Consider the following 18,236-nt stretch of genomic DNA (forward strand, 5'->3'; position numbering starts at 1 on the left):
TTAGCTTAGCCTGGATGGCCTTATTGGAGCCTAAGCCAACTGCACGTGTCTTTCTCTGTCAACTACATCTCTCCAACTTTTCTCTCTCTCTCACTACTGACTCCACCCTCCTTCTGCCACGTCCACCCTAAACACAGGTAAACACGTAACACCGTACAAGTGAGGGTGACAAAGGCACTTTGGCAAAATGAACACCAGACCTATACACATACAAGCGGTTCGCACAGGGAAGACAAACAAGCAATGTGAAGGCCCTAATTCCAGGCTAATTCACATCTGCGGTGGAACCTCTAGGTCTCAAAATACTGGAAGAAAATGTGCTGCATGCAGCGCTTTTTCTTCCGTATAAAAGCTGGGCAGTTGAGCTAAAACCGCATGAATCCTACTATAGTCAATAGGGGCCGTTTGGCACTGTTTGGTTCCATCCTGAGACAGAACCATTTGGCCATAGGGGTTTCCTCTTTCCTGCTCCCCGAATGGAGATGGAAAGCGGAATCTCGGGCACAGATGTAAAACCATCCTTAGATAGTTAGATAACTTTTCATTCTGCAATGTTTAAAGTAACATCCCTTAAAGTATGAAGGTGTATAGATACCTTGTTTCTTAATTTTTGGCCATTTCCAAGTTCCACTTGACTATTTTTGTGACTTTGGGAGGAATTTCTAAGATTTGTTAATAATTTGCAGATCACTGTAAAGAAGCTTTGTATCTCTATCTGTGTACTGATTAAGTCTACTAATCTTACATACTTTGCCAAGTATCCCATATTGCATAAAAAAAAAAAAAAAAAAAAAAAGTACTTTGCATCTAAAAATAAGCTTCAGTACTTACTAGAGATGAGCGAGCGTACTCGTTCGAGCTTGATGCTCGTTCGAGTATTAGGGTGTTCGAGATGCTCGTTACTCGAGACGAGCACCACGCGATGTTCGAGTTACTTTCACTTTCATCTCTGAGACATTTGCGCGCTTTTCTGGCCAATAGAAAGACATGGAAGGCATTACAACTTCCTCCTGTGACGTTCCAACCCTATACCACCCCTCTGCAGTGAGTGGCTGGGGAGATCAGGTGACACCCGAGTATTTAAATCTGCCCCGCCCGCGGCTCGCCACAGATGCATGGTGACAGAGATCAGGGAAAGTGCTGTCTTGCTGTAGCTGCTATAGGGAGAGCGTTAGGTGTTATATTAGTCTTCAAGAACCCCAACGGTCCTTCTTAGGGCCACATCTGACCGTGTGCAGTACTGTTGAGGCTGCTTTTAGCAGAGTTGCACAATTTTTTTTTTGTATATCGGGCGTGCAGACCATTGCGTCCTCAGTCTGCAGTCATTGTACAGAGTATAGGGGCAGTACTGGTGAGGCAGGGACAGTGGGAAAGGTGAAAGAGATATACTGTCTATATAGGCAGTGGGCTTTTTCAAAAAAATTGGGGAAAAATACTATCTTTGGGCTGCCTGTGACCGTCTTCAGTGTACTGCGTGTCTGCTGGGGGTTGTAGTCCTAATTAATACGCAGCAAAGCGTTACAGCAGGCTTGCGCAAAATTGTTTCCTGGCTCAGCTGTGCCCGTTACATCACCGCCGTCATAGCGCCAGAGGGAAACAGTATACAATATATACCCTGCATACAGTGTCTGTCTGGTGTTTCAGCTCACCATTTAAACAAATTGAAGCAAAATACTTAAGGCCTACCACTGCCCTTTGGCCACTTGACTGCTTCTGCGCTGTGAATTTCACTAGCTCAGTCCTACGCACCTACGTCTCACTACAGGCGTGCGCAAAATTGTTTCCTGGCTCTGCTGTGCGTTCCGTAAGCGAAGTCAGCCTCCAACCACAGGCCAATAAGCGTCACATTTAATTACAGCGTTCTGTTTCTGCTCTACTCGTAATACACCATGCTGAGGGGTAGGGGTAGGCCTAGAGGACGTGGACGCGGGCGATGACACGGAGGCCCAAGTCAGGGTGTGGGCACAGGCCAAGCTCCTGATTCAGGTGTATCGCAGCCGACTGCTGCGGGATTAGGAGAGAGGCAAGTTTCAGGGGTCCCCAGATTCATCTCACAATTATTGGGTCCACGCGGTAGACCTTTATCAGAAAATGAGCAGTGTGAGCAGGTCCTGTCGTGGATGGCAGAAAGTGCATCCAGCAATCTATCGACCACCCAGTCTTCTACGCCGTCCACAGCTGCAACTCTGAATCCTTTGGCTGCTGCTCCTCCTTCCTCCCAGCCTCCTCACTCCATGAAAATGACACATTCTGAGGAGCAGGCAGACTCCCAGGAACTGTTCTCGGGCCCCTGCCCAGATTGGGCAGCAATGGTTCCTCTCCCACCAGAGGAGTTTATCGTGACCGATGCCCAACCTTTGGAAAGTTCCCGGGGTCCGGGGGATGAGGCTGGGGACTTCCGGCAACTGTCTCAAGAGCTTTCAGTGGGTGAGGAGGACGATGACGATGCGACACAGTTGTCTATCAGTGAGGTAGTAGTAAGGGCAGTAAGTCCGAGGGAGGAGCGCACAGAGGATTCGGAGGAAGAGCAGCTGGACAATGAGGTGACTGACCCCACCTGGTTTGCTAAGCCTACTGAGGACAGGTCTTCAGAGGGGGAGGCAAGTGCAGCAGCAGGGCAGGTTGGAAGAGGCAGTGCGGTGGCCAGGGGTAGAGGCAGGGCCAGACCGAATAATCCACCATCTGTTTCCCAAAGCGCCCCCTCGCACCATGCCACCCTGCAGAGGCCGAGGTGCTCAAAGGTGTGGCAGTTTTTTACTGAGAGTGCAGACGACTGACGAACTGTGGTGTGCAAGGTTTGTCGCGCCAAGATCAGCCGGGGAGCCACCACCACCAGCCTCACCACCACCAGCATGCGCAGGCATATGATGGCCAAGCACCCCACAAGGTGGGACGAAGGCCGTTCACCGCCTCCAGTTTGCACCACTGCCTCTCCCCCTGTGCCCCAACCTGCCACTGAGATCCAACCCCACTCTCAGGTCACAGGCACGACCGTCTCCCGGCCTGCACCCACACCCTCACCTCCGCTGTCCTCGGCCCCATCCATCAATGTCTCGCAGCGCAGCGTCCAGCCGTCGCTAGCGCAACTGTTTGAGCGCAAGTGCAAGTACGCCGCCCCACACCCGCACGCTCAAGCGTTAAATGTGCACATAGCCAAATTGATCAGCCTGGAGATGCTGCCGTATAGGCTTGTGGAAACGGAGGCTTTCAAAAACATGATGGTGGCGGCGGCCCCGCGCTACTCGGTTCCCAGTCGCCACTACTTTTCCCGATGTGCCGTCCCAGCCCTGAACGACCACGTCTCCCGCAACATAGTACGCGCCCTCACCAACGCGGTTACTGCCAAGGTCCACTTAACAACGGACACGTGGACAAGCACAGGCGGGCAGGGCCACTATATCTCCCTGATGGCACATTGGGTGAATTTAGTGGAGGCTGGGACCGAGTCAGAGCCTGGGACCGCTCACGTCCTACCCACCCCCAGAATTGCGGGCCTCAGCTCGGTGCTGGTATCTGCGGCGGTTTATGTTTCCTCCACTAAACCACCCTCCTCCTCCTCCTCCTACGCAACCTCTGTCTCGCAATCAAGATGTGTCAGCAGCAGCACGTCGCCAGCAGTCGGTGTCGCGCGGCGTGGCAGCACAGCGGTGGGCAAGCGTCAGCAGGCCGTGCTGAAACTACTCAGCTTAGGAGATAAGAGGCACACGGCCCACGAACTGCTGCAGGGTCTGACAGAGCAGACCGACCGCTAGCTTTCGCCGCTGAGCCTCCAACCGGGTGACGAGGAACCTTCCTTTGCGGAACCACGGCTTACTCAATTTGGAATGTTTACAGCCCTCCATATTAATTCTGAATTGATAATGCGCATAAGAAGTTCCCACACTGACACGAAGTTCAGCATGCATAGCTTCCTCAATTCTAACTTTAATGATCGGCGTGTAGCCTATTTTAAGAGTTTAACAAATCCGCCCATCTGGGCTGGTCAAAGATTACATGCATACAACGTATTGTTTAATTATTGGATAAGCATCTTGCAATTCTTCCATCCTCCGGTCATCTGTGATTGGCCATCAGGTGGTGGATGAAATGAGTGGGTTGTCTTGGAGCCACGTGGGGTTCCTTCGATATGATTGGATGTTACATCATGAACTATAAATTGCACAAATCTCCCATGTTATTTGCATACGTTTCCAGTAAAATTGCTTGGGTAATTTCTGCGGTTGTCCATGTCTGATTCCTAGTTCCGTATTAGTGCATGCAGCTGGACAGTCAAATATATTTATACATGTTGGTTACGGGCTAAATTCCATCTTTGTCAGCAGAGTTATGAAAAACAGATACTTTCATATGTAGGAAGTACTTATTGCACAACTGTCATGAACTATATTTGTAGCAAGACAGAAGTATGTATACAGAATGTTAAACTGATAACTGTCTACTGCCAAGGCCCACCGATCCAAAATATAGGAATACTGGACTTCCACCACAGACCCCCCTTGAAACTATCTGTTTCACTAAACTCGCCCTGCTCCGTCCCACCCCAATCCCCCACCGCTGACCCTAGACTCGCATTGTGTTGTACACTGGAGCTATTGCTGTCATGGGGGTATAGGATGGTTTGACATCATCGTATTCTGGATCCATGATGACGACGTTTGCGCTGACAGTGGGCTTTTTGTTGGACATCGTAGTGAGACGGGTGGACCAGGTAGTCATCAGGGTCGGAATACACTGTATGCAACAACAAACAGAAATTAGGATGACTATAAAGGTGACAAATATAATCAGGTTAGGAGAGGTGCGTCTTTCATTATTTCAGGTAAACACTGCATAACTTGTATAGAACCCTGCCTTCTTGACGTTACCTCGATTCATCAACAAGAGTGCAGAATCAGGACTATCTAATAACTGATCAACATGACTGAACCCCTGTCTTATTAGTAAGTGCATTATCATATATATTAGTCTGGAAGGAAAGAGCTACAAGGTGATTATTCCCACTTCCCTTTTCCAGAGGCGGCAAGGTAACAGGACCAGGGGCGTTGTAACACCGGCATGTTGCATGGCATGAGCAGAGTGCACTGCAGATAAAATAAAGCAAAATCTTAGCGAAAACCTATCACAGTGTTCTAAATACACAATGTTTTAAAACTTATTTTCCTATATTTTTCCCTTCTCCTGTTAGGTACCTTACTGAGGAAACCAGACTAAGGTTAGCTCTTTTTAGTTAGTGCGGTCAGCTTCTTAATGGCAACTGCGTCTTTACCTGTGGGTCACGTGTTGTCTGGAATGTAGGTGCAAGTCTCCCCTATTGTCTTACAGGCACTCCCTTTTTTGGCTAAAATCGTACCTAGTGCCATTCTATTTTGAAAAGTCGTAGTCGAGGTAGGTTCTATTGGTCGACTAGTCCCTATAAGGCGTCTCTAGTATAATTTATAAACCGCTGTTAATTATAATAAACATAATTAATCCAGTCAACATTTATTTACCCTAATGATCGGGAAAATGGACTTGAATCTGGTTTTAACTTGGTCTCTAATTTTTAAAACTTGTCAGGTACCCCCCTTGGCTATCCTATGATGTCAATGTATACGTGTAGATCAAAACTATCACCAGGAGCCTCTCTTCTCACTCTAATGTGCTGTACTAGAAGTACATACTAGTAGTGTGCACAGGTACGCACAGCGTGGGACTCCCTAATCTTCACCCACACCATTGTCCCTCCTGGAGATAGTCCTAATGGTGAACACGTCCAGGTCGCCTCACCCTTGCGTCAGGGTTTCCCCACTGCCCGTAAGTCCCTACTCCTAAAAGGGGAGGGATCCCTACCTCACCTCAGAAGGAGGCCATGGATTCCCTGGGCTTATTTCCGGGCATCCATACCCTCTATCTGTACGAGTTAACACCCCACAGGGTGTGCCCTCGCCGGAACCTAAGGTCTTCTGCACTTTCCCTAGGCAAATGGGAAGTCCACTGACAGTCCATCTTATGAGACTGAGGCAGGCGCAGTACTGGTACATTTCTCCATTCTTCTGGTAACGTACCTGGTTGGCATTATCGGAACTGGCTCTTCATCTTTTTCAAACAAGGGAAACATTGGTCACATTAAAGGGAGAATACACGTACAGGAAATTACATACCCCACCTCTTTCTGCGAAAATCATATCCACGGCCACTCTATTTTGGAACGCCATGGATGCAGTGGGCCCTAACTGGTTAGCTAACCCTTGTAAAGCATCTCTGGTGTAGTTTACAAACCTCTGCTGATTGTAAGAGATATAATTCATCCAATCTACATTATTATTAACAGTGACAAAAGCAAATGAGGAATCAAAACCTGTTTTAACCTGATCTCTAGAATTAAATTCATCTGGCACCCCCCTTGGCACTCCTATTGCATCTATGCATACATGTGGATCAAAGTTACCACCTGGAGCGTCAACGTCTCTCTTAGCACGATGCAGTGTTAGATTCGCACCCTCAGTGTAGGCTTCATATTGCACATTTGATTGTATTAATTTGTTCTGAAACAGGGGGCTAGTGTACAGTAGTCAAAGGTGTGTGTTAGAGGAATTGTACCACATTATAGCATTTAAAGGATATGCAGGATCATTAGTTTTTTTCAGTGCGAAGTGTGGATCCAAGTGGGCTTTCCTTTGAGCTTGACTGCAGTTGGGGTGGTGAACAACATCTGGTAGGGACATTCAAACAGGGTTTCTCTCTTAAACTTTTCCACATAGACCCTGTCACCTGGTTTTAGATTGTGACACTCATCTGTAGGACCTGGGGAAAAGCAGAGATTGCAGAATGCATTACTAACAATTCCTTGGAGAGGCCTATGACAAAATTAACAAGAAAATCATTCCCCAAATTCAGCTACTGCGGCATGTACCCTCCTGGGAAAAAGAAAAACTAATGAAAGACACTCAATTCAAAATTTACCCATTTTCTCTATTGCCTTTTGTATCTACTTTCCCACTACTCCGTGGATGGTAGGGTATGTGAAAAGCCTGAAATATACCCAAAACAGACATGATGTGTTGCATTATTTCACCTGTGAAGTGTGTACCTTTGTTCGACTCAATCACTTCTGGTACCCCATATCTGCAGATTACCTCATTCATGTATTTCTGTGTGGTTATCTGCTCATTTACCTTAGTATCAGGGTGGGCCTCCAACCTGAAAAAGACTCGAGCAACAACAAGCACATGTTCATACTCCCCAACAGGTGTGAGCTGAATGTGGTCAAATTGGCAATCTCTGAAATGGGTAGAGTGGTCAAGGCAAGTGTTATATGGCCACCTTACTTCTGTCCGGACTCGCATATGGCAAAGATCATGCTAACTGGACAAATGATGCAGCAGCTACAGAGAAGCCAGGTGTCACCCATTCTTGTTCAGTGTCGCCGTCATCGCTGCTTTTGATTCTGTGTACCAGCTGGGCCATCATGGGGAACAGGGACCTCTGTAGGCAAGTTCTGTTGATTGTTCGCCATACACCGTCCTGTGCTGTCGCTCCCGTATTTTAGCCCATCTGCTTTCTTTCCTCGTTGACTTGTAACTGTAAAGTCTTTGACATATCAAAGTCCAAAGTCTTATCAAAGTCCAAAGTCTTATCAAAGTCCAAAGGTTTTATCAAAGTCCAAAGGTTTTATCAAAGTCCAAAGTCTTATCACTGACTCATGCTGTCAGTATCTATTCTTCTTTCTTCCACGGCTTGAGGGCCGCTGCCTTTGCTGTGTTGTCGGCGAGGGTGTCATCTCTCGCTTCTCCGTTGTAGAAATCGATGTGGATTCTCCATTGCCAGGTAGTGGTAGTAGGGTTTCCATGAGACTCTGCACCGCTGCACCATTCTTAATTGGCTGTCCTACTGAGATAACAAGCTGTCTGGCCTTCCATATTGGGCCATAATCATGAGCTATGCCAAATGCATTCCAGGAGTCAGTGTAAAAAGTTGCCGACTTACCTTCTACCACTCCACACGCCCCAGTGAGGGCCTCCGGTTCCGCTTCTTGCCCTGAGACATACGGAGGCAGAGCTTCTGCGTTTAGGACATCTTGTTGTGTGACCTCTGCATATCTGGTTCGGAATCATCAATCCTCACCCTGATACCATCTACAAAAGAAAACTCAAAATATGCATCATTAACAGTGTGTACATCACTACAATAATGCTATTTAAAAAATAGCTGATCCGCCATACTCAAATCACCTATGCCTCCCCTCCCCCCAGGAATACCTGATTAAAAGAAGAGTAGCCGGATTCAAGGTATTACAACATTGGGAAGCTCAGAGCAATATTGGGGGAGGCATGGAAAGAGCACATTGTAGTCGGATCTAATAGGCCAGAGATAAGTGCTTGGGTTGCACTTGCATGAGTATGTTCTGGGTGTCATTTGGGGTGTGGACCACTAGGGGGTAGTCCAATACCAACTTAGAAGATTTGTCAACCATTGCCTGTACTGCTGCCACCGCACAAGCAGATGAGGGAGCTCCTCAAGTCACTGGATCCACCCTCATGGCTGTGGTTGTCCTCCGTGCTTTTGTGTCAATACTGTCGTATAGGCGGCAGTATGAAACAAGGTCCAGAAAGGTGCGGAATTTGGCAACGGGTGTATGTACAGGTATGGCCTGCAGAACTTGGTTAGTCCTTGGAGGCCTCCAGGCCCTACAGCCTTCTGCAAGAGAAATTAACAGTGAAATTGTGGCCGGTTGGCAGTTTTTCCCAAAGCATCAGCACACAGCACCTAACATGTGTGGCTGACCCTTCACCCTTCTTTTTTTTTTTTTTTTTTTTTTTATCTAGGGGGATACTGTTTGACCCAGGGGTGTGTATCTGGGTCTCGTATATATTATCATGGTCGATACATTCAATTTCCCTATGCCTGTCTTGTGGGTGTCCCATAATTTGTCAGGAACCGTGGAAAGCTGAGTTTGGGACAGGAGAAAAAACAAAACTTTTTCTTCTGGCTATCTATGATTCTTACCCCCTCCTTGGATAAGAGACGTGTTCTTGCATCATCTAGCTCCACCCCTCTGAGTGTGGCTAATCACTTACTTCCTTATTCCCTCATTCAATGTTTGGCAGTCCTTGGGTACACATCACAACTCAATAAAGATAAAGTCTTATGCACCACACAATTTACATTTTACAAATTACGGGTCAATCTGCCCCGTTCCTCCTGTGGATACCTGGCCTTATCGTTACCTGCTTGTTTCCTATTCCTTGGCTTCTCTACTGTAGTTTATTTATTTATTTTATATTGTCTGTGAATATACGTTACTTGTGCTGGGACTACAGGGCAAGTAACTTCCTCTTTTTAGAATCTCTCCCTCCCGTGACAGCCTAGCGAGAGGATTACAACAGTTTCTGTCCCAGACTTCCGGCGACTGGGCAGATGCAGTCTTAGATGCCGGGCATCTCCATCTGATTGGTAATGTACTGCAATTCCCTCTATTCACTAAACTGTATTGAACGCTGGTGTCTTTGGCTTGTATTAATACAGACGCCATTTTAGCCTACCTTCTCTTCCTCTTTTCTTAGGGAAATTCTAACGTCTAATGCATAAATCTTATGTTGTAACCTTACGGTCACAGCGGTGACCACCTATTGTGGTTACAATTGAATTGGGGACTGCTAACATGTACGCTGTTGGGGACTTGGCAAACATAGATGTATTTTCTTGTGGGCACGGTGTATTGGGATTTGGTGGGCTACGCAGTCTGTATTCTTAAGAGCCCCCTCAGGATGTGAGTGGCATATAACTTTTTACATTTGTATGACGGATGTATTTGTCTGAAGGATTAGGTTACATAACAAGCCATCCGCAGTAGTTTTAACATCCAACAGTAGTTATTTATTACAGCACAGGAATTGCTCCGCTTCTATTAAGAGTTCCACTTCCTCTTTTTAAATGTAGTTAGCAGCTTTTTTTTTTTTTTTTTTCCTTTCTCCAAACACACTTACGGGCACAAGCCTATGCTTCTATGCTATTATTAACGTTTAACAATTCGAAGGCAATATAGTTTAGTAGTCTGTCTTTTACTAGAAGGGATCCAATAATGCAACCTAACCTATAAAGTCCAAACCCACAGCGCGCCGCTGTGTACGGTGCATTATCTTGGCTATAACCAATTGCTAACAATCCCTTCTTACAGTTACTGATACTAATTCTATATGACAGACAAACCAACAGACTATTTCTATACAACAACTCAGCAGGATTAGCTCTACACAACAGACAAGCACACTAACTTTATACACAAAGACAGATAGGACACACAGAAAGATTGCTTGATTAATCAATGATAACTTGACTCTCCACCCCTTCCACACTTTTCTGGAGGGTGTAAGAATTAACCTTGGCTCATTGTTTGCTGCCTTTCAATTTCAATCATGGCAGCCAGATTCATGATTATAGAAGTCTCCTCAGACGCCGGACACAGTATGCCCCGCCCTAGAGTCTCTAGCATTTCTGTCACTACACAGTTTATTGATCTACCCTCAGATGGAGGGATCTACTCGTGCACGTTTAAACAATAAACAAATATTTGTGGACCACCATCCTCAAACAGTGGACCGTAAGCACAGCGCGGTGGGCGGGGTAGGAATTATTCTGACCCATCCGAGGGTACTTTTCGTCAATAACAATCCTTTTTTGCAATTTGGGCAAGACATGTGTGGCATTCTCATACCACAGACAAACAGACAAATAGACGGAGCACCAGTACGGCTGGCTTAGTCTAAACTGCCCCTCGGGATACTGTCTGGTAGCCCCCCTGTCCTAGATCTTTTACCAGACTTTACCGGAACATCGGTGCCTGTCCAGACGTTTGACCGTTTCCTGACTCTAAGGTTTTAGACACCAAACCTGACCCGAGCAAGGACCTCCTAGTCAAACTACCCCGACAGGCCCCCCTGACTCTAAGGTTTTAGACTCCAAACCTGACCCGAGCAGGGGGCCCCTGCGGGGACTTCCTCTCCCTTAAAGCAATTCACTGACCTTGCCAACCGACCAGTACTCTCAAAACGACAGGCATGTAAACATTCCTTTATATCTTATGACAGGTTCTTATCGAGTGATCGAGACTTAAAGAAGTACCTGTCGTCGTGCGGATCCAAATCATTCGGCCTGGCACGGCACATAGGCGAGCCTGAACTTAGCCACACAGGTATAGATAATTAATTTATCTCACCGTGTTCTGATGATATTTTGGGCCCACCAAGTCCAAGGTCGCATATGTCCGTGTCTTCTGTCCGAATTCTATGGAACCTATCGATCACTCCCCGTACGGGCCACCAGCTGACGAGGAACCTTCCTTTGCGGAACCACGGCTTACTCAATTTGGAATGTTTACAGCCCTCCATATTAATTCTGAATTGATAATGCGCATAAGAAGTTCCCACACTGACACGAAGTTCAGCATGCATAGCTTCCTCAATTCTAACTTTAATGATCGGCGTGTAGCCTATTTTAAGAGTTTAACAAATCCGCCCATCTGGGCTGGTCAAAGATTACATGCATACAACGTATTGTTTAATTATTGGATAAGCATCTTGCAATTCTTCCATCCTCCGGTCATCTGTGATTGGCCATCAGGTGGTGGATGAAATGAGTGGGTTGTCTTGGAGCCACGTGGGGTTCCTTCGATATGATTGGATGTTACATCATGAACTATAAATTGCACAAACCTCCCATGTTATTTGCATACGTTTCCAGTAAAATTGCTTGGGTAATTTCTGCGGTTGTCCATGTCTGATTCCTAGTTCCGTATTAGTGCATGCAGCTGGACAGTCAAATATATTTATACATGTTGGTTACGGGCTAAATTCCATCTTTGTCAGCAGAGTTATGAAAAACAGATACTTTCATATGTAGGAAGTACTTATTGCACAACTGTCATGAACTATATTTGTAGCAAGACAGAAGTATGTATACAGAATGTTAAACTGATAACTGTCTACTGCCAAGGCCCACCGATCCAAAATATAGGAATACTGGACTTCCACCACACGGGCATGGTCATGTGTGACAACGGTCGTAACCTGGTGGCGGCTCTGCAGCTCGGCAGCCTCACGCACGTGCCATGCCTGGCCCATGTCTTTAATTTGGTGGTTCAGCGCTTTCTGAAAAGCTACCCACGCTTGTCAGACCTGCTGGGAAAGGTGCGCCGGCTCAGCGCAAATTTCCGCAAGTCCAAGACGGACGCTGCCACCCTGCGGACCCTGCAACATCGGTTTAATCTGCCAGTGCACCGACTGCTGTGCGACGTGCCCACACGGTGGAACTCTACGCTCCACATGTTGGCCAGGCTCTATGAGCAGCGTAGAGCTTTAGTGGAATACCAACTCCAACATGGGCGGCGTAGTGGGAGTCAGCCTCCTCAATTCTTTACAGAAGAGTGGGCCTGGTTGGCAGACATCTGCCAGGTCCTTGGAAACTTTGAGGAGTCTACCCAGATGGTGAGCGGCGATGCTGCAATCATTAGCGTCACCATTCCTCTGCTATGCCTCTTTTTTTTTTTTTTTTTAAATAGTAATTTTTATTAATTTTTACATAGAGAAGCATAGACACAACATTGCATATACAAAGATTTTCCATGTGGTTCTCACACAGTGATAAGTAACTTATCGCTCTTGGCATATATTCAGTATTATTAACAGAGACATGTGTTTTACTTTTATTTAATTCTTGGTAGTATAAACAAATTTAAAGCAACTTTTTAAACTCAAATTGCTGCCAATATTTCCAATTTCGATTAAACTTAGCAAGGCAGTTATTGTTTTTTGCGTATATTTTCTCATAACAGTAATGGTTTGCAGTAGCATCTAAAAGATCTTTGATAGAAGGGGGAGGTCACTCTCCATCTTTTTGCTATGGTATTTTTTGCTGATAGAAGGAAGTGACATATCCATTTCCTTTTCATCGTCGGGATTATATCACAGTCTACAAGAAGGAGAGCAAGCTGAGGCAAACGGGGTAGGCGTACACCTGAAATAGCGTGGATGGAATTAAAGACGTCCTCCCAGAAGTTTCCAATCAGGGGGCACTCCCAAAACAAGTGGAGTAGTGAGCCCTCGCGGCCACAGTTTCTCCAGCATTTGTTGTCAAAATTAGGGAAGAATCTGCTTAGTTTTATGGGAGTGTAATACCACCTGGATAGCACCTTATAATGGGTTTGTACAATGTTAGCAGATAGAGTGGCTTTATTAGCCCATTCAAATGCTTTCATCCATTGTGAGGTGGTTATTTTCTTTTTTAGGTCAAATTCTGCTATGCCTCTTGAGAAGTTCCCTGCAAAGCATAAAGGCAGACGCTTTGCGCTCGGAAACGGAGGCGGGGGAAGACAGTATGTCGCTGGATAGTCAGAGCACCCTCATGTCTATATCTCAGCGCGTTGAGGAGGAGGAGGGGGAGGAGCATGAGGAGGAGGGGGAAGAGACAGCTTGGCCCACTGCTGAGGGTACCCATGCTGCTTGCCTGTCATCCTTTCAGCGTGTATGGCCTGAGGAGGATCCTGAAAGTGATCTTCCTAGTGAGGACAGCCATGTGTTGCGTACAGGTACCCTGGCACACATGGCTGACTTCATGTTAGGATGCCTTTCTCGTGACCCTCGCGTTACACGCATTCTGGCCACTACGGATTACTGGGTGTACACACTGTTCAACCCACGGTATAAGGAGAACCTTTCCACTCTCATACCCAAAGAGGAAAGGGGTTTGAGAGTGATACTATACCACAGGACCCTGGCGGACAAGCTGATGGTAAAATTCCCATCCGACAGCGCTAGTGGCAGGAGGCGCAGTTCCGAGGGCCAGGTAGCAGGGGAGGCGCGGAGATCAGGCAGCATGTACAGCACAGGCAGGGTAACACTCTCCAAGGCCTTTGACAGCTTTATGGCCCCCCCAGCAAGACTGTGTCACCGCTCCCCAGTCAAGGCTGAGTCGGGAGCACTGTAAAAGGATGGTGAGGGAGTATGTAGCCGATCGCACGACCGTCCTCCGTGACGCCTCTGCTCCCTACAACTACTGGGTGTCGAAGCTGGACACGTGGCCTGAACTCGCGCTGTATGCCCTGGAGGTGCTTGCTTGTCCTGCAGCTAGCGTCTTGTCAGAGAGGGTGTTTAGTGCGGCTGAGGGAATCATCACGGATAAGCGTACTCGCCTGTCAAACGACAGTGCTGACAGGCTTACACTCATAAAGATGAACAAAGCCTGGATTTCCCCAGACTTCTCTTCTCCACCAGCGGACAGCAGCGGTACCTAAGCAATACGTAGGCTGCACCCGTGGATGGAAGCATCGTTCTCTATCACCATCAAAAATGGGGACCTTTTAGCTTCATCAATCTGTGTATTATATTCATCCTCCTCCTCCTGCTCCTCCTCCTGAAACCTCACATAATCACGCCGAACGGGCAATTTTTCTTAGGCCCACAAGGCTCAGTCATATGACTTTTGTAAACAATGTTTATACGTTTCAATTCTCATTAAAGCGTTGAAACTTGCACCTGAACCAATTTTTATTTTAACTGGGCTGCCTCCAGGCCTAGTTACCAATTAAGCCACATTAACCAAAGCGATTAATGGGTTTCACCTGCCCTCTTGGTTGGCCATGGGCAATTTTTCTGAGGTACATTAGTACTGTTGGTACACCAATTTTTTTGGGCCCTCGCCTACAGTGTAATCCTAGTAATTTTTATGGGCTTCGCCTGCACTCATGCTACAGCAAGGTGTGTGGGGTTGGCCCACACTTTTGCTACATAAATGTAACTGGGGCCTTGTCTATACTGCAACTACTGAAATGTGAAAGAGACTGTTATCTCCCTAAACTGCTGCAACAGGAATGTTACTGTGGCCTGTCTTGACTGCTACTACTACTGAAATGGAACTAATACTGTGCTCCCCCTATACTGCTGCTTCGGAATTGTTACCGGGGCCCGTCTGGACTGCTACTATTACTGAAATGGAACTAAGACTGTGCTCCCCCTATAGTGCTGCTTCGGTATTGTTACTGGGGCCTGTCTGGACTGCTACTACTACTGAAATGGAACTAATACTGTGCTCCCCCTATAATGCTGCTAGTGATATGTTACTGGGGCCTGTCCCTAATGCTACCGCTGAAATGTTACTAATTCTGGGCTCTGCCTATACCGCTGCTAATGCTATGTCACTGGGGTGTGGAAACGGAGGCTTCCCAAAGACATGATGGTGGCGAGGCAATTTCCCACCAACGCGGTTACTGTTAAGGTGCATATAACCACGGACACATGGAGAGGACACGTAGTGCCTCAAAAACATCCCCCTCCTCCTCCAACAATGAAAACATTCTTGCCAAATACCTTTGCATTGGTCCGTCTGGTGGCAGTTCAAGAATTTCACCTTTACCAACACAACAAGAGAGCCCACCCACCATCCCCCCGCCATGGCCCACTTAATCCTGGCCACATTCCGAAAACCAACTAAATAAAACCACGCTACTAGGTCTACAGTCACCACCACATTCCCACCAACGCGGTTATTGTTAAGGTACATATTACCACTCTGACTGGGGCATGCACTGTGGGCCGAAGCACACCTGTATTGTATGTGACGTTCGCTCTGCTGAGCAGGGCACTGCAATGGGATACGTTTATGTACCGCCGATGGGTTCCAGGGAGCCACCCATGCTGTGGGTACACAGGGACTTCACATTAGGGATTTGTACCTGCCAGTGTCTATGTATTAAAAACCCCGGTCAGACTGGGGCATGCAGTGTGGGCCGAAGACCACCTGCATTTAATCGGACGTTACCTCAGCTGTGATGGGCAATGCAATGGGATATATTTATGTACCGCCGGTGGCTTCCTGGGACCCACCCATGCTGTCGGTCCACACGGAGTTGTAACTGCATGTGTCTACTTATAAAGAACCCCAGTCTGACTGGGGCATGCAGTGTGGGCCGAAGCCCACCTGCATTTAATCTGACGTTAGCTCTGCTGTCCAGGGCACTGCAATGGGATACATTTATGTACAGCCGGTGGGTTCCAGGGAGCCACCCATGCTGTGGGTGCACACGGAATTCCCATTGCGGAGTTGTACCTGCCTGTGACTATTTATAAAAAACCCCGGTCTGACTGGGGCATGCAGACCCCTTGACAGAATGAATAGTGTGTGGCACATGGGTTCCCCATTGCTATGCCCACGTGTGCAGCTCCTCATGGAGGTGGCACAGGATTGGATTTCTCATTGCTTCTGTACAGCATTGTGGGCTATTGCCCCGCCCCTTTTAAAGAGGGTCGCTGCCTGGCCCTGCCAACCCTCTGCAGTGTGTGCCTCTGGTTCCTCCTCATGGCAGACGCACTTATAAATAGACATGAGGGTGGTGTGGCTATGAGGCCAGCGTGTGGCATGAGGGCAGCTGAAGGCTGCGCAGGGACACTTTGGTGTGCGCTGTGGACACTGGGTCGTGTGGGGGGGGTTGGGCATCATGTAACCCAGGAGAAGTGGCAGCGGAGTGTCATGCAGGCAGTGATTGTGCTTTGTTGGAGGTAGTGTGGTGCTTAGCTAAGGTATGCCTTGCTAATGAGGGTTTTTCAGAAGTAAAAATTGTTGGGAGTGGGGGGGGGTCCACTCTTGCCGCTATTGTGGCTTAATAGTGGGACCTGGGAACCTGAAATGCAGCCCAACATGTAGCCCCTCGCCTGCCCTATCCGTTTCTGTGTCGTTTCCAGCACTTTCTTGGGTTTTGCAGATTTTCACAAATGAAAACCTTAGCGAGAATCGGCGATATACAAAAATGCTCGGGTCGCCCATTGACTTCAATGGGGTTCGTTACTCGAAACGAACCCTCGAGCATCGCGAAAAGTTCGTCTCGAGTAACGAGCACCCGAGCATTTTGGTGCTCGCTCATCTCTAGTACTTACCCTTTACTATAGTATTATTAGCCTATTTAGGAGACTCGGGGCAAGGTTTGATTTTAAATGACTGTGCAGAAAAGGAGCAAATGTCCTCTAGAATCAGAGACCAAGAAAATGTACAATTACTATTGCAAAATGCTCAATATTGTACCGGTATATGTTGTGCTGGGTCCCCTGTTATTTGGCAAATTTGCTGCCCCAAAATACCAACCCTGAATTAGGCACTTCTTTTTCAATGTACACAAAAGTATAAATTCTAAAATTGTCATGAATACAAAACTTGGTTACTGCAAGTTATAGGACTAAAGGGGATATCAACCCCTCTCTTGAGGCAGATACCCCTACAGTTAACTGATCATGGGGACCTGGCTGCTTGAACCCACAGAAATGAGTAGTTATCAACAGGAGGAGCTCTACACTGAGTATATATACACTGTGTATGCAAAACATAATATAGCATTACTATGGTTCCATTGGGAACAGTTAAGATTTGTAAATTAATGTTATATGTAAAGGCATGTTAAAATGTATTATACAGGGTTATTACTAGAGATGAGTGAGCATACTCGTCCGAGCTTGATGCTCGTTCGAGTATTAGGGTGCTCGAGATGCTCGTTACTCGAGACGAGCACCACGCGGTACTCGTTTCGATTAAACGAGCACTGACCATTGAATTCAATGGAGCCGGCAATACAGCCGGCTCCATTGAAAGCAATGGGCTGCAGGCGAGCGCGGGATGAATTTTCGGGAAGGGCTTAAAAATATAAGCCCTTACCTGAAAATCATCCTAAAATGTGTAAAAAAAAAAAAAAAAATTATGTCAGCATTAAGATTGTTCTTCTCTGCCACAGCTGTAACAGCTGTGGCAGAGAAGAACGATGTTAGCCCATTGAATTCAATGGAGCCGGCAATGCAGCCGGCTCCATTGAAAGCAATGGGCTGCCGGCGAGCGCGGGATGAATTTTCGGGAAGGGCTTAAAAATATAAGCCCTTACCTGAAAATCATCCTAAAATGTGTAAAAATAAAAAAAATGCATACTTACCTTTCCACTGCAGCTGGAGTTCATCTGCGTCTGGCCGGCAGTTCTCCTGAACTGCTTTCTGTAGTATTCAGCAGGTGGGGATTTAAAATCCCCGCCTGCTGAATGAGCTGCCTCTGATTGGTCACAGCCTCACCAATCAGAGGCAGCTCTCACTCACACCCATTCATGAATTCATGAATGACAGCTGAGAGTTGCCCCTGATTGGTCCCTGCGCTGAGCCAATCAGAGGCAGCACTCACTCACCCATTCATGAATTCATGAATGGGTGTGAGTGAGAGCTGCCTCTGATTGGTGAAGC

Source organism: Eleutherodactylus coqui, chromosome 2, assembly GCF_035609145.1.
Source record: "Eleutherodactylus coqui strain aEleCoq1 chromosome 2, aEleCoq1.hap1, whole genome shotgun sequence".
NCBI lineage: Eukaryota > Metazoa > Chordata > Amphibia > Anura > Eleutherodactylidae > Eleutherodactylus > Eleutherodactylus coqui.